Below are 21433 nucleotides of genomic sequence, written 5' to 3'. Positions count from 1 at the left end.
GATCGAGACCATCCTGGCTAACACGGTGAAACCCCGTCTCTACTAAAAATACAAAAAATTAGCCGGGCATGTTGGCGGGCGCCTGTAGTCCCAGCTACTTGGGAGGCTGAGGCAGGAGAATGGCGTGAACCCAGGAGGCGGAGTTTGCAGTGAGCCGAGATCGCGCCACTGCACTCCAGCCTGGGTGACAGAGCAAGACTCCGTCTCAAAAAAAAAAAAAAAAAAGAAGAAAGCAATCAGCTGAGCTCTGCTGGCTCCACAGGTTATTTAGGTGGCATTTTGTGGGGAGTTGGCATTTGAAGCCTCTCTCAGTGTCCATCTCATATAATACACACACACACACACACGCACACACACATATTTTTTTGAGACAGAGTCTCACTCTGTCGCCCAGGCTGGAGTGCAGTGGTGCGATCTCCGCTCACTGCAAGCTCCGCCTCCCAGGTTCATGCCATTCTCCTGCCTCAGCCTCCTGAGTAGCTGGGACTACAGGCGCCCGCCACCACGCCCGGCTAATTTTTTGTATTTTTAGTAGAGATGGGGTTTCACCGTGTTAGCCAGGATGGTCTCGATCTCTTGACCTTGTGATCCACCTGCCTTGGCCTCCCAAAGTAACGGGATTACAGGCGCGAGCCACCGCACTTGGCCTCCATCTCCTATATTTTATATGTTATGTACAGTATATGTAAAATATATCAATGCATATATATATTTTTATATTACATATAAACATAATTTTGCTTTATATGGTCTGTAAAATGGGGATAACAGTTCCTACTTTACCTACCACACAGGTTCATGGGCTCCCCACTCTTTGGCATCCTGCACCAGAGAGGACATTGCAGACCAGGGAAAATTCTCTCCAGCCAGGAAGCAGTCTGAGCCTGAAAGGAACAGTTGCCCACTTAGATTTGGAGTCTCTTCAATGTGATGTGTCTGTGTAATAATTCTGTAAATCATAGGCCACTGTCTAAACCTTAGGGACAATTATTAGCAGTTAGATATTTTTGTCCCTCCACCCTGAAACAGAGGTTTTTGAACCAAATAGCAAAATTTTGTGAGCTAAAATTGGCCGCTTGCATAGAAATTCTGGGCCCTCAACCAAGAGTTTCTTTTGTTAATTAGACATAGAAACCCCCAACCTCCCTGGGGCTCAGGATTGACTTGGATGATGCCGGGTACCTGTGGGGAGATGGGGGTACAGTGCCAGGCAGTCTCCTTTGTCTTCCTCCACCCACCCTCTGTGCCTCATGTTGCTCTACCACATGGGAGTCACGGGAATAATTACTTGTCCAATAAGCCAAGAAATCAATTTTTAATAACTGGGTATGTACTGAAAGTTTAGTAGAGCTAGACTGATTTTAGAGAGTTTTCTGATAGGTATTTTATGTAAAATGGAGAAGGAAATTTTGCTATTTTGAAGTTGTGCATAATTCCTCCTAGGTTTAGCAACATACTGTGATGGCTTCTCTGGGTATATCTAATACAGACCGTGATTCTGGGGGTGAAACTTCTGCAGATCAGGTAGTTGTGAACTGAGCAGCATATCTGTAGTGTGGCCAAGAGAAAACCAAGACACAAATCCACCTTCAACTTTCCTCATCTGTCCCTACAATGTCTTTGAGACTTGGTTCTGAGTCAGGACCCCATCAAGGTTTGGGCATTGTGTTCAGTCCCTGTGCACCTTTAGTCTGTGTTAGTCTAAAATAGTTCCCCCACCTTTTTGTCCCTTATTATGTTGACTTTTGGAGAAGATGATCAATTTCTTTATTGAATATTCCACCTTCTGGATTTTGTCAGATCGTTTCTTCACGGTGTTATTTAACTTGTTTCTCTGTCTCTCATGCAAAGTGGAAGTTAGGGCTCAAGTCTTGATTAGATTCATTTTTGGACAAGAACACAGATTTTTAAAATAATCTTTTTCTGTGATAATAATACCAAGTTCATTGTAGAAAAACTTAGAGAAAAAAAAATGAAGCTGGCCTGTAATCCTGCCATCCTGCCATGCTTGTATTAATTTATACATCCACCAGCCATGTATGAGTCTTCTCATTTTGCCAAAACTTCACCAAGCCAGAACTTTCTTTAAAAAAATTTTGAAAGGTAAAAAAATAATGATATCTAATTTGAGCTTTTGTACCTATTTAAGGAAACTGAGCATACTTCCATATGTTCATTAGATGTGTTTCTTTTTCATCTAATCTATATTTTTTCTGTGGACGCAAAGAGTCCTTTATATTAAGAAGAGTAATCCTGTGTCATATATGTTGGAAAATAAAAAGTAATCTTGGATCTACCTGTTGAGAGAACTCTGGGGCAAGGCACAGAGGAAGCCCTTGGTGTAGTGCCTGGCACACAGGAGATGTCCAGCACAGGCCGGGTGCACGCTGCCCTTGCAGAGGTCTACCCCCAGGTGATCCCAGGAAAGCCCCGGGTCATGCCCCCTCCTGTGGCCACAGGGACCCTGTGATCAACCACCAGGATGAAGCTCAAAGCTCCTCCTGACCCTGCCTCCCCACCTCCCACTTACTTCATTCCTCTCTCCCCAGCCGCTCTTCGTGGATCCAGCCCCACTTGGATTTGCCCCTTGATCTTCCCTTGGCTGAACTACAGCACAGAGGAAGGTGCCTACCTTCAAAGAAAGCCTGGCCCAGGCTGGCCCTGGGCATGAGAACATCTCCTACAGGCTTATTATTTGGTGCCCCATGAGGCTGATTTTTTAAAAGACATCTGTAATAGGAAGTAGATAGAAAGCAATTTCCTATTTAAAAAAAAAAAAATCAGCATGCAGAAAGAGCTTTTGTCCTTTATGTTCCCAGAGTGGCTTCTCTAAATCTTCCTTCTGTGTTTTCCATGTTGCAGTCACCACTGGCTGGTCTACCTCCTCCAACCAGATGGTGAGTGCCCAGAAGGGGGAGACTTCCTTCAGTGGTCTTGGAGTGCCCAGCACCTGGAGCAGTGTCTGGCACAGAGAAGGCGCTGGAATGAATTACTCACCCTATTTCTCTAAAAGGCTGCAGTAGACACATGAGCGTCAAGAGAGGAGCAAGAAACCCAAACATGACTGATCTCAGGCCACTGTGGACACAGATGCTCAGTCCTTGATGGCTTGGGTCCCCATGCACAGGCTGCAGAGGGAAGCCCAGGGACTCCCCCTGCTCCCTTCAACTGTTCCAAGATTTTCATTTTTCCACATCCTGAGTCACATTCAGCTCATCTTGTCATAGATTAACTTTAAAATGTAGCAATTCAGCTTGGAGAGGGAGAGAGAGAGGAAAGAGAAGAGAGCTGGAGGGAATCTGAGTGAGGTCTGGGACTGGAAGGGCCACCATGCTGCCCTGGACACCAGGAACAGGAAATCGGATTTGAGGCAGAGAAGCTGTAGGTGGAAGGGGCTTCAGAGAAGGTTCTAGCCTAGCTCCAACTGTTTACAACAACCTGATGTAGCTCTTCCCCACCGCCTGTATGGTTTAAATCATTTCAGCATTTAAAAAAGAAAACAGCCCTGTTAGAAATCTGCTGTGGGCAAAGAGGAAAACACAGAAAATGACACCAATCATCAATTCTCTTTTTTTTCTTTCTCTGGGCCCCACAGTGGCAAGATGCTGTCCTCTCTGGGCGCTCCCCAGGATAAATGCAACTTCTAGGAAGAGGATTCAGCAACCCACCCACCAGCGCAATCCAGACGAGAACAATCCGCTGACCCTAACCACTTCCTTGTGTCCCTGTGCAGTTGCTTCTGTCCTCAGGCAGCCACTGATCTGCCTTCTGTCCTTATAGCTTTGCCTTTTCTAGAACTGCACATAAGTGCACTCACATAATACATGATCTTTTGACTTCTTTAACATAATGCTTTTTGATTCTTCTGTGTTGTCCCACACATTGCTATTTTGTTCCTTTTTATTGACAAGTGGTATTCCACTGCATGCACATTCTACAGCCTGTTTTTCCATTCACATTAATGGACATTTGGGTTGCTCCCAGGTGGATCTGAATAAAACTGCTATGAACGTTCATGTACACAGCTTTGCATGAACATATGTTTTCATTCTTATTAGGCAAATATCTAGAAGTGGAATGAATGGGTCTTATAGTAAGTTTAGGTTTAACTTTAAAAGATCCTGTCACATTGTTTTCCAGAATGGCTGCACCGCTCTGCATTTTGCCTGGCAATGTAGGAGAGATCTGGCTGCTCCACATCCTTGTCAGTCCTTGGCATTCTCGGTTTATTTTGTTTATTTGTTTTAGCTATTCTCATCGCTGTGTTGTGGTGTATCATTGTGGTTTTAATTGGCATTTCCCCAGTGATGCTGAGCATCTTTTCAAGTGTTTATTGGCAATTTGTATATCTTCATTGGTGAAACGCTCGATTTTTTTGCTCTTTTTTTGTGTTAGATTGTTTTATTATTGAATTGCATAATGCTTAATATTTGTCAGCTAAATTTCTCTATGAAAATTTTACTCCAGTCTGAGGAGTAAATATCTGATTTCTGTCTCAACTGCTTTATCACACTTAAAGAGACAGATTTAATAAGAGAAAAACTCAAAATGTGTTTCTATCCAGGTTGCGCTGACCACCACAAAGCTATGTCTGATCTACTGTGCGTGTTAAAATGAAAAAAAATCTGTGATCTGGATCCTAAGTATGGCTAATATGACTTTCGTTTCCCTTTTTCATGAAGATAAACATGGAACAATACTTGTGTAGGAAAACACCCATGTACAGGTTGACAACCACTTTTTATTTTCTATCTCAACTAAAGTTAGGTCATCCCAAACAGAACTTGAATAAATCTATTTTAGACACAAATCCCTTAGCTTCTTGATTCTCTGATGGGTCATTGCTTGGAATGAGAAAATTCTTACCTCAGAAAATTTATGCCTTGGCTGGCATTCTTGGAGTTTCTGATTTTTACATAAGGTTCTAAATATTCCGGGGACTCTTCTATACAGTGCGTCTCTGCTTCTGGTTCATCCAATTCTCTACCATGGTGGGACACAGAATAAACCTAATAAGTTTGGTAATTTCATAGAAGTTACCATCTGTAGACTGCTTACTGTATGCCTGGCCCCTGGACTTTAAGTCCATTGTCTCATTTAACCCTCACTTAAACCCTGAGAAGTGCCTGTGATTATTATTCACGTTTACAGGTGGGAAAGCTGAGGCTTATAGAGGAGAAGTAATTAGTCCAAGGCCTCACAGCCAGCGGGGGAAGAGCTGACAATCAGACATCAGAGCCCGTGCAGCTAACCACTCCCCTGAACCATCTCTCGTTCTGTGTAGCACAATTACATTGTCCGCTCAGTCAGAATGCAATGCTGCTTGTGCAGTGGCCTCCTGGGCTGGACACACAGGCAGGCTCTCCTCTTTCTATTCAACCTCACTCTATTTGGAGAGTCCGAAAGTTAGTACTGTGTTTCCCAGACTGCTTGGCTGGGGATCTGGACGTGAATGAGGTTCTGCCAATGAGGTGTTTCAATGCTAGCTTAGAGCTATGGGTTAAATTGTGTTCCCCATAAAGATCTGTGGAAGTTCTAAGGTTGAGTACCTGTGAATGTGAATTCCCCTTATTTGGGAATAGGGTATTTATAGATGTAATCAATTTAAGAAGGGGTCATTGGAGTGGACCCCAATCCAATATGACTGCTATTCTTTTTTTACTTTTATTTTTATTTTTATTTTTTTTTGGAGATAGAGTCTTGCTCTGTCACCTAGGCTGGAGTGCAGTGGCACGATCTCAGCTCACTGGAGCCTCTGCCTCCCAGGTTCAAGCAATTCTCCTGCCTCAGCCTCCCAAGTAGCTGGGACTACAGGTGCACGCCACCACACTTGGCTAATTTTTGTATTTTTAGTAGAGATGGGGTTTCCCCATGTTGCCCAGGCTGGTCTTGAACTGCTGACCTCAAGTGATCCACCCGCCTTCGCCTCCCAAAGTGCTGGGATTATAGGTGTGAGCCACTGCACCCGGCTGACTGGTATTCTTATGAGAGGAAAATGCCATGTGGAGACAGACACACAGGGAGAATTCCATGTGATGCAGAGGCAGAGTGTGGAGAGACACAGGCGGAAGGAGCGCCAAGGATTGCTGGCCACCAACAGAGGCTGGAAAGATGCAGGAAGGATTCTACCCGGAGTCTCAGACAGAGCATGGCCCTGTGGAAACTTTGATTTCAGACTTCTGGCCCCCAAAACTGTGAGAGAATAAATTTGTGTTGTTTAAGCCATCCAGTGTGTGGTTCTTTGTTTTGGCAGCCACAGGAAACTAACACAGGAAGGGAGACGTGGTGCAGAGAGTGCTGGCAGTTAAGCTCCTGTGGGCATGGGTACTGCCATCGCAGCTTCGTGGCGGTGACCTCCTGCCTGTAGACCTCGGCCGTGAGGCTGGATCTTGAAGTCCACGGGCCAGTGGTACCCCCAGACTTCACTTTCCCACCCCTTCCAACAACTTTTGTAAGCACAGTTCCCTGTGTTAAATCCTTTTCTGCTCTATTTCCTGTACTGAACCCTGACTGACACAAACTCATGCTGCTAAATACCAGGTACACTTAAAAGCGGAGAAGACTCTCATAGGAAATGAGGGCAAGCTAGAATAGAAAGGCAGCTGTGGGGAGGAGGACTTCAAACCTGCCTGGCCCTGCCTCCTCCTCTCTCATCTCCAGGTTAAGCATCCTTTTGGCCGGCCGACAGACTGCATCTCTTGCAGAGCAGACATCCTAAATGTGCCTCCCCCCAATGTAGTTTGCAAGCTGTGCTGGATTGTTATGTTGTCAGTGTTTACTCTGGGAACAACATTGTCCCAAATCCTGTTCCTTGTGTAGTGTGGGGTTTGATGTGGCCAACATGGAAGTTCTGCGAGATATGTGAGGCAGAAGCGAAGGCTGGTGCTGGCTGGAGGCACTGAGAGAGGGGCTCACTCATCAGCCCGCACCCTCCTTGCTCCAGTTCTCCCTCCTGACTGCCAGACCCATTGGCCAGCAATGGCCCAAGACACTGCCATATGCCTCACTGTGAACTCTGCCTGTGGTTCTCACCTTAGGATAGCTAATTCCTCATTTTTATTGTCCCAGAACTAAGGACACTGACTGCCTGCAGTCCCTGCATTCTCTCCTTTTTGTAGGGCTTTGTACACTTCCTCCTGAAATTAGGATACAATAGGGTAGATTTCATTCCAAGCCTTCATCTTTCCTCTGTTTGCTTCCTGTGATTAACGTAGCTGCGGTGCTTGTCATATTCTGAGGTTGGGTGCACAGGTAGGGGAGGACAAGCAAGGATTTAAGAGTTATTGTTGGCAGCAGGATCCACCTGGTGGTGGTCACAGAACTCACTGACGCATGTTGTACTTCTCAAGATGCCAAAACCACAAAAAGATTGGAGGGTTAAGAAAACCCCCGATGAGAAACATCCAGGCTCCTCATTCTGCCTGTCTTGATACTTCTTCTTTATTTGAAGGGGGTTGTTATGGTGATGGAAGAGGGCTGAATTGGAGAGGATTTGTTCTTTTGTTATTATTTATAGACACGGGCATACCTTGTGTGAAGCTTTCTGACAATTTTCTTCTTTGAGCTGAGCTTGAGACATATTCTGTTAGCACTGGTGGCCACCAGGAGGGAGGAGGAGGTTGTTTTCTAGGATTCTCAGAGCCAGGTCAGCTTCTATCTTCTTGGCATTGCCCAAAGACCCCCAGGGAGCCACAGCTACTAGCAGAGTACAGAACAGAGAGGACAGATGGCCTGGTGGCAGGGCACTGGCATGTTTTGTCATGTTTTCCATCCACCTCTTGGGCTGTAAAATCTGTGTATTTTTTAGTGAACCTCTGAAGTAGTCATAGCCTTTCGATGGGTACAAACTGCTTTAACTTGCAAAAGAGATACAGAGCCTGGCTGGAGAACTCACTTGCCAAACTTGGGTAATCTGTCCTTAAGGAAATTCCTGGACTATTAAAATCCTTTCCTAATATTCCAGCCAACACCATATGTATTTACATACTGGAGAATCCTTGGGAAGTCCTCTCAATAGCTATGACCACACTTCTGTCTACACCTGAAATCTACAGACCACCCAGCCCGTCTTGCCCTTCGCTTCCGTGACTCAGGAGAGCAATCACATCTCTACAAGCTCTGGGAAGACTCTGCTTACTTCACGCCCACTGCACTTGACTGCTGACATTATCCTTGAAGATGGAGGCTGTAATTATACCAATCACTCCACCAGATAGACCTGGAGTATCCCCATGATTAATGGAAGAGATTCACTCAAAACATAAGATGTCTCGTTTTCTAGTTGGGTGTACTAGCAAAATACTGCAGAAACATAGCCTCCACTACTCGAGCTAAAATGTCTCAGCGGGTTTCCTTTTGTTCCCAGGCAATTGGAAACAGCAGGAATATCTCCTTAGAATCCAAAACGATACTCAGGATGGGGAGGCATTAGAGGTCTCAGGAGGTTTTTTGAAAGAAGCTTTAAAAATATCTCATTTCAAAAGTCATTTTACATAAGTTCACTGCAGAAAAGTTGGGAATTACAGAAAAAATATATAAAAGAAACTGAAGGTCATCCATAATCCCACCAGCCACAGATAACCCTTATTGGAATTTTTGAGCACCTATTTCCATCTATTTTCAGTGCATATATATAGTAATGGTTTCCACAAAATATTCTGTTTTCTGACCTTCTTTTTATTTTAGCATACCCAAATTATGATAAATACTGCCAGGGAACACATATGGAGCATTAGTAATGTACCAGGACCAATTTTCCATGATCTGCTGGAATTACTTCATTCAACCCTTCCAAGTACTAAAGGGAAAGATAAATTCATTTATTTATTTATTTATTTTTGAGACAGTCTCGCTTTGTTGCCCAGGCTGGAGTGCAGTGGTGCAATCTCTGCCCACTGCAACCTCCAAATCCCAAATTCAAGTGATTCTCCTGACTCAGTGTCCCAAGTAGCTGGGAGTACAGGCACGTGCCACTACATCCGGCTAATTTTTGTATTTTTAGTAGAGATGAGGTTTCACCATGTTGGCCAGGCTGGTCTCAAATCCGTGACCTGAAGTGATCCGCCCACCTCGGCCTCCCAAAGTGCTGGGATTACAGGCATGAACTACCATGCTTGGCCAGGAAAGATACTTTTATCTCTTCCATTTTTACAGATAAGGAAACTGAGGTACAGAGGTGTTAAACAACTTGCCCAAGGTCCTTAGCTAATTACATAATGGAGTTAGGATTCAATCCCTGGCAGTCTGGCTGCATACTCATGCTCTAGGCACCCATCATGCTGTGATCAGGTTTCCAGTGCTAGCTCCCCCTACCCCCGCTTCCCGTGAGCTATTGACCTGAAAAGTCCTTGGTTCTTCCTGTCACAGCCTATGTAGGTCTGGCACCAAGGTATGCTGTGGGATCCTTTTCTGAGCACCTACTATGTGAAAGGTACTGTGGCTGCAACTTTAACAGGGACTTATCATCAAGAATCCTATCAACAAGAATTCTCAAACGTGGTAAGGAGACAGACACCAACTTCCTGGCATAGCCAGGGAATTCACAGAAAGACCTCCAAGGGGCAGACACCCTGGAGGCAACTGAGAGTGGTGACCTGATGTTGGGGTGACCTGGAAGGCTGCCACAGCCCAGCTTTCAGTGCCTAAAAAAGGTGCTGGCTCAGAATAGCTGTAAATCCTGGTGGGGTCGACCTGGGCAGTGGTGTTGCTTGGGATCAGGCAGTGGAAGTACCTGAGAAGTACTGAGAAGCATATCTGTTGCCATGGTACCTAGACAGCAGGAGGCAACCAGCTTGAAAGAACAGCTTCTGTGCCTTCTGCCCCTCCACAGGAAGCACTTTACAGAGGGGAGGGCAACCCCCAGGTGGGAGTAGGGGCCTAATCCAGCCTCAGGAGGACAAGGAGGAGAGATGATATTTCCAGCCATGGTCGGCTCTCATGTAGGAAGGGCTCTGAGAAGGCTGAGCTCTGGCCACACTGCCAGCCTCGGCCAGGGCCGCTCATCATCAGCACCACAGCTGAGTGTTACCTGGGACGGGCTGTGGTGCCACTCCGGTGCCTCCCTCCTTCCTCCATCCTACAAGGACTACCATGAATCCTACTTACCACACTGGAGAGCGGTGCAGATGGAAGGAAGTGGGAGATGTGGAAACACTTTCAACAACTGAAGCAGCAGGCCAAGAAAAGGTGTCAATAGCTGTGCTTTTGCCCACAAAAAAGTGAGTCGTCTTCATTAACGTATGTCTTGAACATGGAACCCGTCCCCTCCAGGTTGTTGACTGGGCTGTGCCCCCTGTTGTCAGAGAACTGTCAGTGTCTGGGAGCATCTACTGGTGATATTTCTCTGCTCAGAAGAGTCATGACCACAGACCCCGGGCATTTCCTCCTGGCAGGCACTGGGCCCAGAGTTTTAGGAACAGGCTCACTGAGTCCATACATCAAAAGGTAGGTCCCAGGGCCACTCTTGTACAGAAAAGGAAATGAACCTTGGAGAAGCAGGGGCCACACTCGAGGCTGTATGGCTACTGAGGGACAGAGCCAGATCCCAAACCCCTCACTCCAACGTGGTGTGTGACTGTGTCCCTCTGTGACACGTGCAGCTCCCTTCAGCCTGGAAATGAACTGAAACTTCAAATCCTTTGGGCTTCACTTGGAGCCATTTTGTTCAGGCAAAGATTCTGGGGCCCTGGGAAGTGGTGATACCAGAGGTAGTGGACGGGTTCTGTCTTCATTGGTCCCAGAGTCCAGGTGCTGTGTGTTCCAGTCCCCTCTCAAAGCCCACCAGTCTCTCCAAGAAGAGCTCCAGGTGGAAGCTTTGCCTGGCTCAGGGCCATAACTGCAGACCTGAGATCAGCACCTGCCACACATCCCGTGCTCTATCAACATGCACTGGATGAAGGCTGCAGGCAGGACTCTTGACCCAGCAGTGAAGCTCATTCTTATTGGTCTTGGCCAGCGTTCTCAGCCCCATTCCAGCTCTCTGTTCTAATGAAATCATTTACATCCCGCTCCAGTTCTACCTCCTCACCTTTGCTTATGATATCCTTCCTATCAGGTATGCACCCCCATCCCCCATCCCCAAGTCCCAGCCCAAATTCTTCCCTGTTAAAACTCCCTGTTAGACAGGCTTTCGTCTCTGCTCAGCTCTTGGCACACCTGTTTGAGGTGTAGGAGCTTCTCCAGAAGAGCCCCTCCCCTCCTGCAGCCCCTCTCCCTCTCCCACTTGCCATTTCATCCTCACCACTTCTTTGTAAGGAACCATTACATCAAAGCTATTGTATTGTCACGGGAGATAGAAAATTATAAAGGCATTACATTTTTAGAACAATGTTTGTAGAATAAAATTAGCACTAGACATATTTCAGTCCTAGCTTCTTTTTTAAAAACGAGATTGTGCATTTCCAAGCCTAATTTGTATATGCCCATTTAAAAATTGCATTTTCCCATGTACTCTCATCACCACCAGCCCCCTTTCATTATGAGCTCAGGCGAAAGCTGTGGACTCTTATCCACATCACACAGGTTTATTTCACATGACACACGGCTTCACTGAGATAGAGAAGGCCCTGCCTGCAGACAGAGACCTAAGTCAAAGCAAAGGGAATAAAATCAAATCCCATGCGTTCATTCAACACATATTTGCCGAGCATCTACAACATGCCAGGCAGGCACTGCTTTGCGGATCCAGCAATGAACCACTGTTCTGTGCAGGGAGCCAGAACCAAGCAGGCAGGTGAGCAGCAGTTAGCATGTGTCAGGTAGGGGAGAGTCAAGGAGAAAACTAACTCGAGTCACTGGAATGGGGAGTACCTGGAGTGAGGATGCTGAGAGGTGAGGGAAGGCCTTGCTGCAAAAGCGATGTTTGAGCAGAGATCCGAAGGAGCTGAGGACGCTGATCATGGGGCTCCAGGCACAGGTAGCAGCAGGAGCAAAGGCCCTGAGGTGGGTGCGTGCTTGGCAAGCCAGGGATACTAGAAGGCAGGCGGCCCAGGGCATGGCCCAGGGAGGGTCTGGAGCCCAAGGCTAGACCCTCTGGCAGATTGTTGGGGCCTTCTAGATGACTTTAAATGACTTTGGCTTTTGCCCATGTCAGCTGGGAAGCCTTTGCAGGATCTTGACTCATGTTTTTAACGTATGTCTTAAAGAAAGACTGTAGCTGTGGGTAGAGCACAGACTCAGGAGCAGGGACAAAGTGGCAGGAGGAAAGCCAGTTTGGAGGCTGTTGTTGGTCTGTGCTTTAAATGCTTTAGTTACCGCATTTCCTGATGATTTGGATGTGGGATGTCAGAAAGAGAAGACCACATGATGCCAAACAATGTTCACAGTACCCCCTGCACACATTATTAGAGTCACTGATAACCCCTGGTGGGGCAAATGGGCAGGGTGTCTCTTTATAGATGGTGAAACTGTGGCCCAGAGAGTAAAGGGGCTCGTCACACATTGCAGGTAAGAAGAGGTTGTGTAGGGGTCAGCATGGGGTTTTCCCAGTGGTGTTTCTCAGGGCTGTGTCACTGGCCACTCTGAGGCATTTTATATCACTGTCCTAAGTTTTAAGAGAACCCCAGGAGGGCTGTGCGGGGCAGGAGAGGAGGACCTGGGCTGTGGTCTGAAAAGGGATCTGCACAGGGAGCCACAAGAAAGGACTGAGCCTACCAAAGGCAGGTCTTGGCGGCTGTGGTCGGAGGCTGTCTCTGCCTGGAGCCCCATGACTGGGGCTCCTCCCCACACTGCAGAGGTCCTTCTCCATCCACAGAATGACCATGACATCAGTACTATCCACCCTGTGTCCACGTCCCTCTGGCACAGGACTGTAGAGTAGGGTCTATCTATTAGCACCCACAGCTCCCAGCTCCCACTCCAGAACCTTCTTCATGGTTGGCACAGCATGATTTGTCCACGACACACAAGTTTCCACTGGCCTTGGGACCAATGGGGAAACTCAGACCCTCTGAGGTGATTCAGGGAGGAAATGGGACAAACGTGATACCTGAAGGAGCTCCGCTGCTCCACAAAAAGGTAATTGGCTTTAGACACCTTATCACCCAGCTTATGAGGTGGAGTTCTGGCCGGAAGCAGAAGCCAGCCCTATGGTTCAAGAGACTTCAATGATGGGACTGTTTACAGAGGGTGAGCAGGTGAAGGAAATCCAGAGGCTAGCCACAGTGTGAGACTGTTGTCACCTCTGGACCTGAAGACTGGAGGAGGAGAAAGAGTTATCCTCAGAGCCTTGAGAGAGCTGGGCTGTGAGGAGGGGCCACTCCAAGGGTGCTGCGGTCATAGGGCCACCACCATGGCTAGAGAAGGGGCCCTCCTCCCCCACACAGGTCTCTGCCAGTGCTTCTCACTGGCTGACTCAACCAGAATCTAGAAGGTGCGGGGACCCCTGGCGATGCAGTCCTCGGGACCAGCCTCCTGGTGCACAAGGCAGGGCAGAGAATGGATGAGGGGAGAGGCCAAGGGAAAATAGCACACCCACAGCTGCCTCAACCCTGGGGGGAATGTGGATTTAAAAACCACATTGGGGCTCGGCGCAGTGGTTCACACCTGTAATCCCAGCACTTTGGGAGGCCGAGGCAGGCGGATCATGAGGTCAGGAGATGGAGACCATCCTGGCTAACACGGTGAAACCCCGTCTCTACTAAAAATACAAAAAATTAGCCAGGCGTGGTGGTGTGCGCCTGTAGTCCCAGCTACTCGGGAAGCTGAGGCAGCAGAATAGCTTGAACCTGGGAGGCGGAGGTTGCAGTGAGCCGAGATCGCGACACTGCACTTTAGCCTGGGAGACAGAGCGAGACTCCTTCAAAAAAAAAAAAAAAAAAAAAAAAACCACATTGGTTATTCATTACCACTTTCAATAGATCCGTGCTTAAGTTGCAGCTGGAGAAAATCAGTTTTCTGGAAAGAACATCCTGGTAGGAATAATGATTGGGTACTAAAAACCAGAGACTGTGAAAGTCAGATTCAGGAGGGCTTTCTAAAACAGAATTCAGCAGTCATGGCTTCAGATATTGAGATCTTCCAGAAGGCAGAGGGATAGACTGCAAGGCCCATGAAGTCATTTCCACCTCTAGCATTAACATACAGGAGTCAGTATTTTCCAAAATGGCCTATATAATTTTGATATAATGGAAATCTACATTATTTTCCAGGAAAATTATATATTAGAATAGCAACTGAGATTACTATGTAACCCTTTTCACAGGAAAAATGCACCTTGATAATTGGGATGGTGTAGATAGGTCTTCAAGTCCTTGTAAATTCTAAATAATTAGGATGTTTTAAAACCAAAAGGAATTCATTGTAAACTGTAATTAAATATTCCTTCTTAATTTAAATATTATTTCTTAAAAATTAATGTGTTCTAATTCCTCTTTTTCCCCATCTAAAATCTAGGTTTCCACGGGAGACCAGCTGGCCTTCTAATTTGAGCAGAATTTGCAACCGATTATAAAGTCAAAGATCAATGTTTAACAAAAATCAAGTCAGCCTGGAAATCTTTTATTCTCCTGAGCTGTGTAGGTGGCTTTTCTGATAGCGAACACTCACCCTCACCCTGCGTTGGCATTTTGGAGGTGTTCTGCATTTGAAAAGCACCCTGCAATCTGCTTTCCCCCCAACACCCGGCAAAGTTGACAGCATTTTCCCTTCCGTCCTTTCTATTAGCGCCGCAAGACAAAGGCCGGGTCACAAAGCTCCAGATTCACTACATCCATCCAGCTCTGCCAAACATGGATCACAATTTAATAATCTAACTTCTCTAGAGAGGTCCGCACTCCAGGCCCTGTGCTAAATGGGGAGGAACAGAAATGAATAACATATGGTCCTGGCACCAAGGACTTAGAATTGTGGAGGCAGAAACACACACACAAACAAAAACATAAGACATAGTATTATGGGGGCCACCAGGAACAGCTGTTGGAATCCAGTTGGGCACAAGGAAGGGAATGGTCCCTTCTCCTCAGTGTTATTCAGCTGGCTGTAAGTCCTGGGGCTTTCCAAAGGATGGAAACGAGGGATCTGGGACCAGCATCTCAACACACGCACTTTGTACCAAAGCTCCCAGCCCACCCACCTTTTCCCAGTCATCTCTGCTTCCTGAGGTTTCCCTGGCACCTCTATTACTATGTTATCTCCAGGTTTCGGGGTCTGCTCACCTAAACCCTAGAAAGAAGAGCCCAGTACCTTCTGTGAAAGCCAGGTAGTGATGTAGAAAGCATATACTCTCTCAACAGCAGGCACCCAAAACCCTCGTAGAGAAGCCAGCCTGGGGAAATACCATGATAAACTTCTTGAAGGCAGAGAGGGGAGGTTACAGGGTAAGAACCCAAAGCTAATGGTTAGTGAGAGAGTAAAAGGAAGTTGTTGTGCTCCTGAGAGGAAGAAGGAAAGAGAAAGGAGGCAAAGGCATAGAGAAAGAAGTGGAGAGAGAGAAGCCGGAGGGTTACTGAGAGGGTGGGTCCCTGGGGTGAAGGTCGCAGAAATGACCCACGCTGGGGGCCAAAAGGAATTTCTAAGAATGAGGACATCTGGCAGCCAATTGTAAGTCATAAACCCTTCTTCACATGCCCTCACCATCACTCTCCCAATATGCATGCTCATGTGCACACACCCACACTTTAGAGAAGACACTATACTCAAGTAATACTTGGAGGTCTTTTGGTCAAAAACAAAGTGCTGAGCCTCGTGCCTGGGCGAATGCCCTTTGGCACAGAGATGGGGGCTAGATGCAGGGGCAGGTCCAAATTTCGTGGAATCTGAAGCTCAGTCTGGTGAGATCCTCTTAAGGGAAAAGAATATTAAAATATTGCAAATTGGACAAAACAACAAGACCACATGAACACTTTGCTGGGGGCCTCCCACAAGTAAGTGCCTCGAGCTGAAGCTTCATTAGCTTCCCTAGAAATCTTCCCCTGGGAAGACATGACCATGGAAAAGCCAGACCCCACTTGGAAATCCTCAGAAAACTTGGAAGGGGCCTTTGGGCTTCCACAGGCTGTGCAGTGGGGGAGTTGAGTCAAGCTAATCTGGATTGTAGGGGCTGACTGGATGTGACTTGACAACAAGGGCTATAATCGCTTTCCTAATCTCAAGAACAAAGTGTAATCTCAGAAGAGGAGAGACCAGGGCTGAAGGAAATGCCAAAGGCAGTGTTGTCAGATGCAGAGGATGAGCCTGAGACCTGGTGTTCCTGAAGGGATTGGGGGGCGGGGGGAGTGACCACAGGCCTGCGGGGTGATATGAGCCTACTTTTTAAAAGCTCTTAAAGTCTTATTAGAAAATTGCGATGGAGAGCTCCCCTGCCCTCTCCTCCCTCCTAGCACATGCAGTAAAATCTTTCCTCCACTCTGATTATCCTCATTTTGGACCTCAGAAAGAAGCTAATCAGAGGGCTAACATTGGAGAAGCTACTTCAAACGCAATTTAGAATTCAGCATGATGAAGGGAGTCATCGGATGTGTGATTGTAAAGAAGTATTTCAAAGTAATTAAGGCATGAAGGTGCAGGGCTCAGTATCTGGGGTGGAGAGGTGGATAGGGTCAGAAGAAACGGGCCAGTTCACCACCACTATCAGCTCCCAATAGTGGAGAAAGAGGGATGGATGCCAGCCAGCAAGCAAACAACAGTTGTGCATCACACCCATAGTCACCTCTTACTACATTTGCAAATGTATCTTTCATTCCTGGTACCCTCCTCCAGACACTCTTGCACTCCCAACTTCCTTCTATTTTCAATGCAAAGTATCATTTTGGTGGCTATTGCCATTTAAAAAAAAAAAAAAAGCAAGAAAAAGGGAAGCTTTATGTTCCTTAGTGCTTGTGAGAGGGAAATATTTTACCTATGTTTTATAATGGGGCGAAGCAAATTTGGTCAAGATGGAACCCTTAATGTAATGGCCTCTTGCTGTGTCAGCATCAGTCTGAAGAAAAGGGAACCTGCATGTGCCTGCACCTAACAGGAGGCCAGTCTGGCTCAACCTCATACTTTATGGCTGAGACATAGGTCCAAGAGGTTCAGCGCCCTGCTGAAGATCACACAGCAATTTAGAGGTAGGAGCAACATTACCTCCTTCCATTAAATAATCCAGGCCCTTGGAGCTTCAAGTGCCTGTTGGAGAGTGGGACCCTTTTTTTATCTGTCAGGCTCAGCATCACCTCATCATGGATGATAATGTGAATGGCACCTCCTGGAAGGTACCCCATGGCGGCTGAATCCCAGACCTCTGAGATGGACTCTGGACCTCGGCCCCTCGCATATCGGGAGCACGGGTTACTTGCACTTGAGGTCTGCACACAGGAGAGCCGGTGCCACGCTGGGGAGTCTGCAGTCAGATGTGGCTCTCTTGACAGTCAGTGCCTGCCCCTTAGGGTTTAAAAAATGAAAAAAAAAAAAAAAAAAGAAAAGAAAAGAGAAATCCCTCCAATCTCTGATCTTACAGAATAAGGCCAATTCCTTGTTTTGATAGAATCAAAACCTAAATCCATCTTTCCAAGAGACCAAAGGAAGAGACAAAGTTCAATAGATGTTTCTTCTTAAACATTTGGATCCCATTTGAAAGGGAGTTTCTCTCTGAAGCTGAGAGACAGTAAAATGAGCATCCCTGTAGCATCAAGACTTCAGAAGTGTGGTTTGTCCTGTCCCCATTCACCCAGAGGCCGAGGGAAGGTGGAGTGTGCCAGGGTGTGGCTGATAGGACATTTGAGCAGGGGATGCAGAACTGGAAGAGGTGGTAGGTTTCCAGAAGCGCTGGGAGTCTCCTGATGTCCAGTGACTTCCAAATTGCACCCTTTGGTTTCAAGGAAGGCAGAGCACAATGAGCAGCTCTAATCAAAGCTGGTTCTGTGATGAGCCTCCCAGCCCCATCTAAAATCACTGGGTTTAATTGTCTTGCTCTAAAGTATATGGATTCTAAACCCAGAGACCTCATTTTACCTTTATTACATTTCTAGGCTCTCCTTGCACCTAGGAACAGGCCATTTGAGTCAAAAGCATAACAAAACTCATCAACCCAAGACCAAAAAGCAAAACCAAAGAACAAGCAAAACCCATAATATATTTCACCTGGATAAAACAACCTGTTGTTTATTCTTAAACCCAGACACACATTGCTTTGCCACCATGTATACCCCATTTTATCCTTCCAATACATTTAGCCAGCAATTGATGGAGATTTTCCAGAGCAATGTTCAAATATCATCTTATCTGAGAGGTTGGACATCCTATCCCCAACAGAATAGGGCCTCGCGGCTAGAACAGCCCCTGGCATAAAATAGCTGTCTAAAAACATTTGTTGAATGAATGAGTGAAAAATTATTTTACTAGGAGATACCCAGAACGAGTCTTGCTGATACTCAAGGAGTGAGTAGGTCATTGCATATTCCCTGACCACCCCTAAAGTGGACACAGTGTGGGCAGGGAAAGGAAATAGTGCCCCAGGTCACTGCCCTGGAGGACCTGACTGTGTAATTTTAGAGGGAAAAGTGCACTTGGAAGTTATATAAATTAGTAAACTTGTAACAGAAACAGCAGCGAGGAGGCAAACAGGGCAGTCCATCTGAAAGAGATGTCATTCATCCATCAGAACTGCTCCGAATGCTTCCTAAAGCTGATGGAACACTGGTGGCTGGAGGATGATGAATCCTGAGCTCACCCGCTGTCCTCCCACAGTCTTGAGCCGGGTGAAGTGGAGAGATGGGAAGAGGAATGCCCAGAGACAGAGAAAGTGTAGGTTTTAGACTTTAAAATAAGCTGATTTAATAGTGTTTACCTTAAAATTAAGGTAGAAATTTGATCAAGAATTAAGGAGCAAAAATTCTATTTTAAGTCCATGAAATTTAGTTTATGAAATCTACTTTTAGAGCCAAGGCAGAGTGTGTAGATCCTGTAGCCCACCCCACTACCCCTTTATTATTGGATGTGGAAACAGAAGTTCAGATCAGCCTAGGAGCTGTTTTCTAGCTAAGAAAGAGGGTTCATATGCCTCGGTCAAGGAGTTCTCAGTCTTTAGACGGTCATATATGATGGGAAGAGCATACAATACAAGAACTATTTTCACTGCGGTCATGGAATTTTATTGACTTTTAAAATTTCATACGTCCTTAAAGCTGAACGTGAGATTTGTGTGCTTTTTCAAAGCGAGAGTATACACCTGACCCAAGCTTCTTCAAAAGTATCATGGTCAGAAAAGATAGGGAAAGGCCCAGACACTGCCCATATCAGAGGACACTGGGAGATATAATGACTGAATGTTCCCTGATCAGTGTACCATGAGGATGTAAGATGTTACTAATACTAGAGGAACTTTGATGAAGGGCCTACAGGAATTTTCTGTACTATCCTTACAACTCTCTCCTATAATTCTCAAATTATCTGAAAATAAAAAGTAATTATCTGAAAATAAAATTATCTGAAGGACAGTATGATGTGTTAGACTGTATTTTCTACAAATGGTTGCAACAATATTTCTGGTACCACATGCTCTCCTAAAGTTTGCCACTCCCTCATCAAGAGGTGGAGCCCATGTTCTCTCTCTTAATGGGGACAGATTACTTAACTCCTCTGTGTCTCAGTTGCCTCTGTAAAATGGGAAAAAAATACTAGCATTGTTTTTATTATTAAATAAGGGGACATATCAAAGCACTTAGGCAGTGCTTGGAAATGTTGGATGTCATTATTATTGCAGAACACAAGTTTGGAACCCATTTATCAGTACTGGGACACACTAGTCAGAGCTAAACAACAAAAGCCACTTAATACTGAATCCCTAAAGTTCCTTAAATTCCTTCTGCTTCAGGGGATAATTCTTCCTGGGCTGGGGACACCAAGCTTGCCAGGGGGATCTGGCGGGAATAGGATGGAGAAGACAAACACAGAGATCAGAAATGGACATAGCATGTAGTGCATTTGTTTAGGGAAGGAGTAAAGCCCCAAAGTCTGGAGTGATCAGGAACTGTGTCAAGGAGATGGTGATCTGTAGTTGGACCTTGAAGGCTGGCTCAGGTGCAGGTGTGCAGAAAGGCAGGCAAAGTAGGCAGAGGTGGAACACTAGGTGTGTTCTCAGGATCTGCCTGACCACAGGTAGGGGTTCCTACAAATGAGCTCCAGGAGAGAGAGTCAGAAATGTAAATTGGGGCCAGGCCTTGATTGGCTTTGAATGACCTACTCAGGAGTTTGGGTCATGGAACAACCTAAGCAGAAGACACATTTCAGGAAGTAAAGTCTGGCCAAGGGTGAGCTGGATTGGAGAAAGAGGAGAACAGAGAGAGAGACACCAGATGGAGGTGAGACTTGACAGGAAGTTGAGAGGGGCTGGGAATGTGGTGACCAATTCCCTGCTTGGTCCTCCCAAGCAAAGGGTAGGCAGTGGTAGAGGTGAGGGGTCCACTTGGGTACAGTTTTAGTGCTATTTGCCCCAAGTTATCCTTCTTCCTTGATTTTTACCAGTAGACAGTGGTAAAAAATAATCTGTACATTTCATCATTTAAAGGCTGATGGACTCTTGCCATGAACTCAAAGATTCCTGTCAATTTCATAAGCACTCCAAAGCCAAACCCTCTTCCTCCAAGGTCATGCAGTCCATCAAATGGCACAAGGTGGATCTTATACCTGAGACTGGCCACTCAGGGCACTAAATCAACATACTGATGGTGATTGGTCCAGAGGCTGTCCTTGGACCCCAGTGAGGCCCATCAGAGTCCTTTCCTGGGATTGTAAGGACTTTGTGAGAAAGAGGGACCCCTTGTGGTAGTTTTAACAAAAGGCCACACGTTTTTGATACTTCTCCCTTAGAACCGGAGCCCATGTAGCCCAAGATACTTCTCTTGAATCTGGGCAGGATTGTAACTGCTTTGACCATAGAATATAACAGAAGTGATGCCATTTGACATTTGAGGCCATGGCCAAAAAGATCATCTGGACTCTGTCTTGTTTGCTGAAACACTTGCTCTTAGAGCCCTGAGCCACCATGTGGAAGAGGAAAGACAGAAAGAATGAGAATAGGCCGGGCGCGGTGGCTCAAGCCTGTAATCCCAGCACTTTGAGGCCGAGGCGGGCGGATCACGAGGTCAGGAGATCGAGACCATCCTGGCTAACACGGTGAAACCCCGTCTCTACTAAAAATACAAAAAATTAGCCGGGTGTGGTGGCGGGCGCCTGTAATCCCAGCTACTCGGGAGGCTGAGGCAGGAGAATGGCGTGAACCCGGGAGGCGGAGCTTGCAGTAAGCCGAGATCGCGCCAGTGCACTCCAGCCTGGGAGACAGAGAAAGACTCTGTCTCAAAAAAAAAAAAAAAAAGAAAGAATGAGAATAAACCCCCAGTCATTTAAGCCATTCTACCCAAGGTGCCAGACACAGTAAAAAGGCACCTAGATGATACCACCCCCCAGCCATTTGAGGCTTCCCAGCTGTCAGCTGTTATGAACTGAATGTTTGTAACCA

The 21433-nt window shown here is 46.3% G+C and overlaps 1 long non-coding RNA gene across 1 annotated transcript; it reads left to right on the top strand.

The window, feature by feature from the left end:
* The first annotated feature begins 880 nt into the window (after positions 1-880).
* On the top strand, positions 881-3687 carry LOC131384002 (uncharacterized). Its single transcript, XR_009214446.1, has 3 exons — positions 881-927; positions 2863-2897; positions 3596-3687. It is a non-coding gene; the product is annotated as an uncharacterized LOC131384002 (long non-coding RNA).
* Positions 3688-21433: the final 17746 nt, after the last annotated feature.

The sequence above is a fragment of the Hylobates moloch genome, unplaced genomic scaffold, assembly GCF_009828535.3.
Source record: "Hylobates moloch isolate HMO894 unplaced genomic scaffold, HMol_V3 SCAFFOLD_8, whole genome shotgun sequence".
NCBI lineage: Eukaryota > Metazoa > Chordata > Mammalia > Primates > Hylobatidae > Hylobates > Hylobates moloch.
The sequence above is the reverse complement of the archived record's forward strand: the minus strand, read 5'-3'. Positions and strand labels throughout refer to the sequence as shown.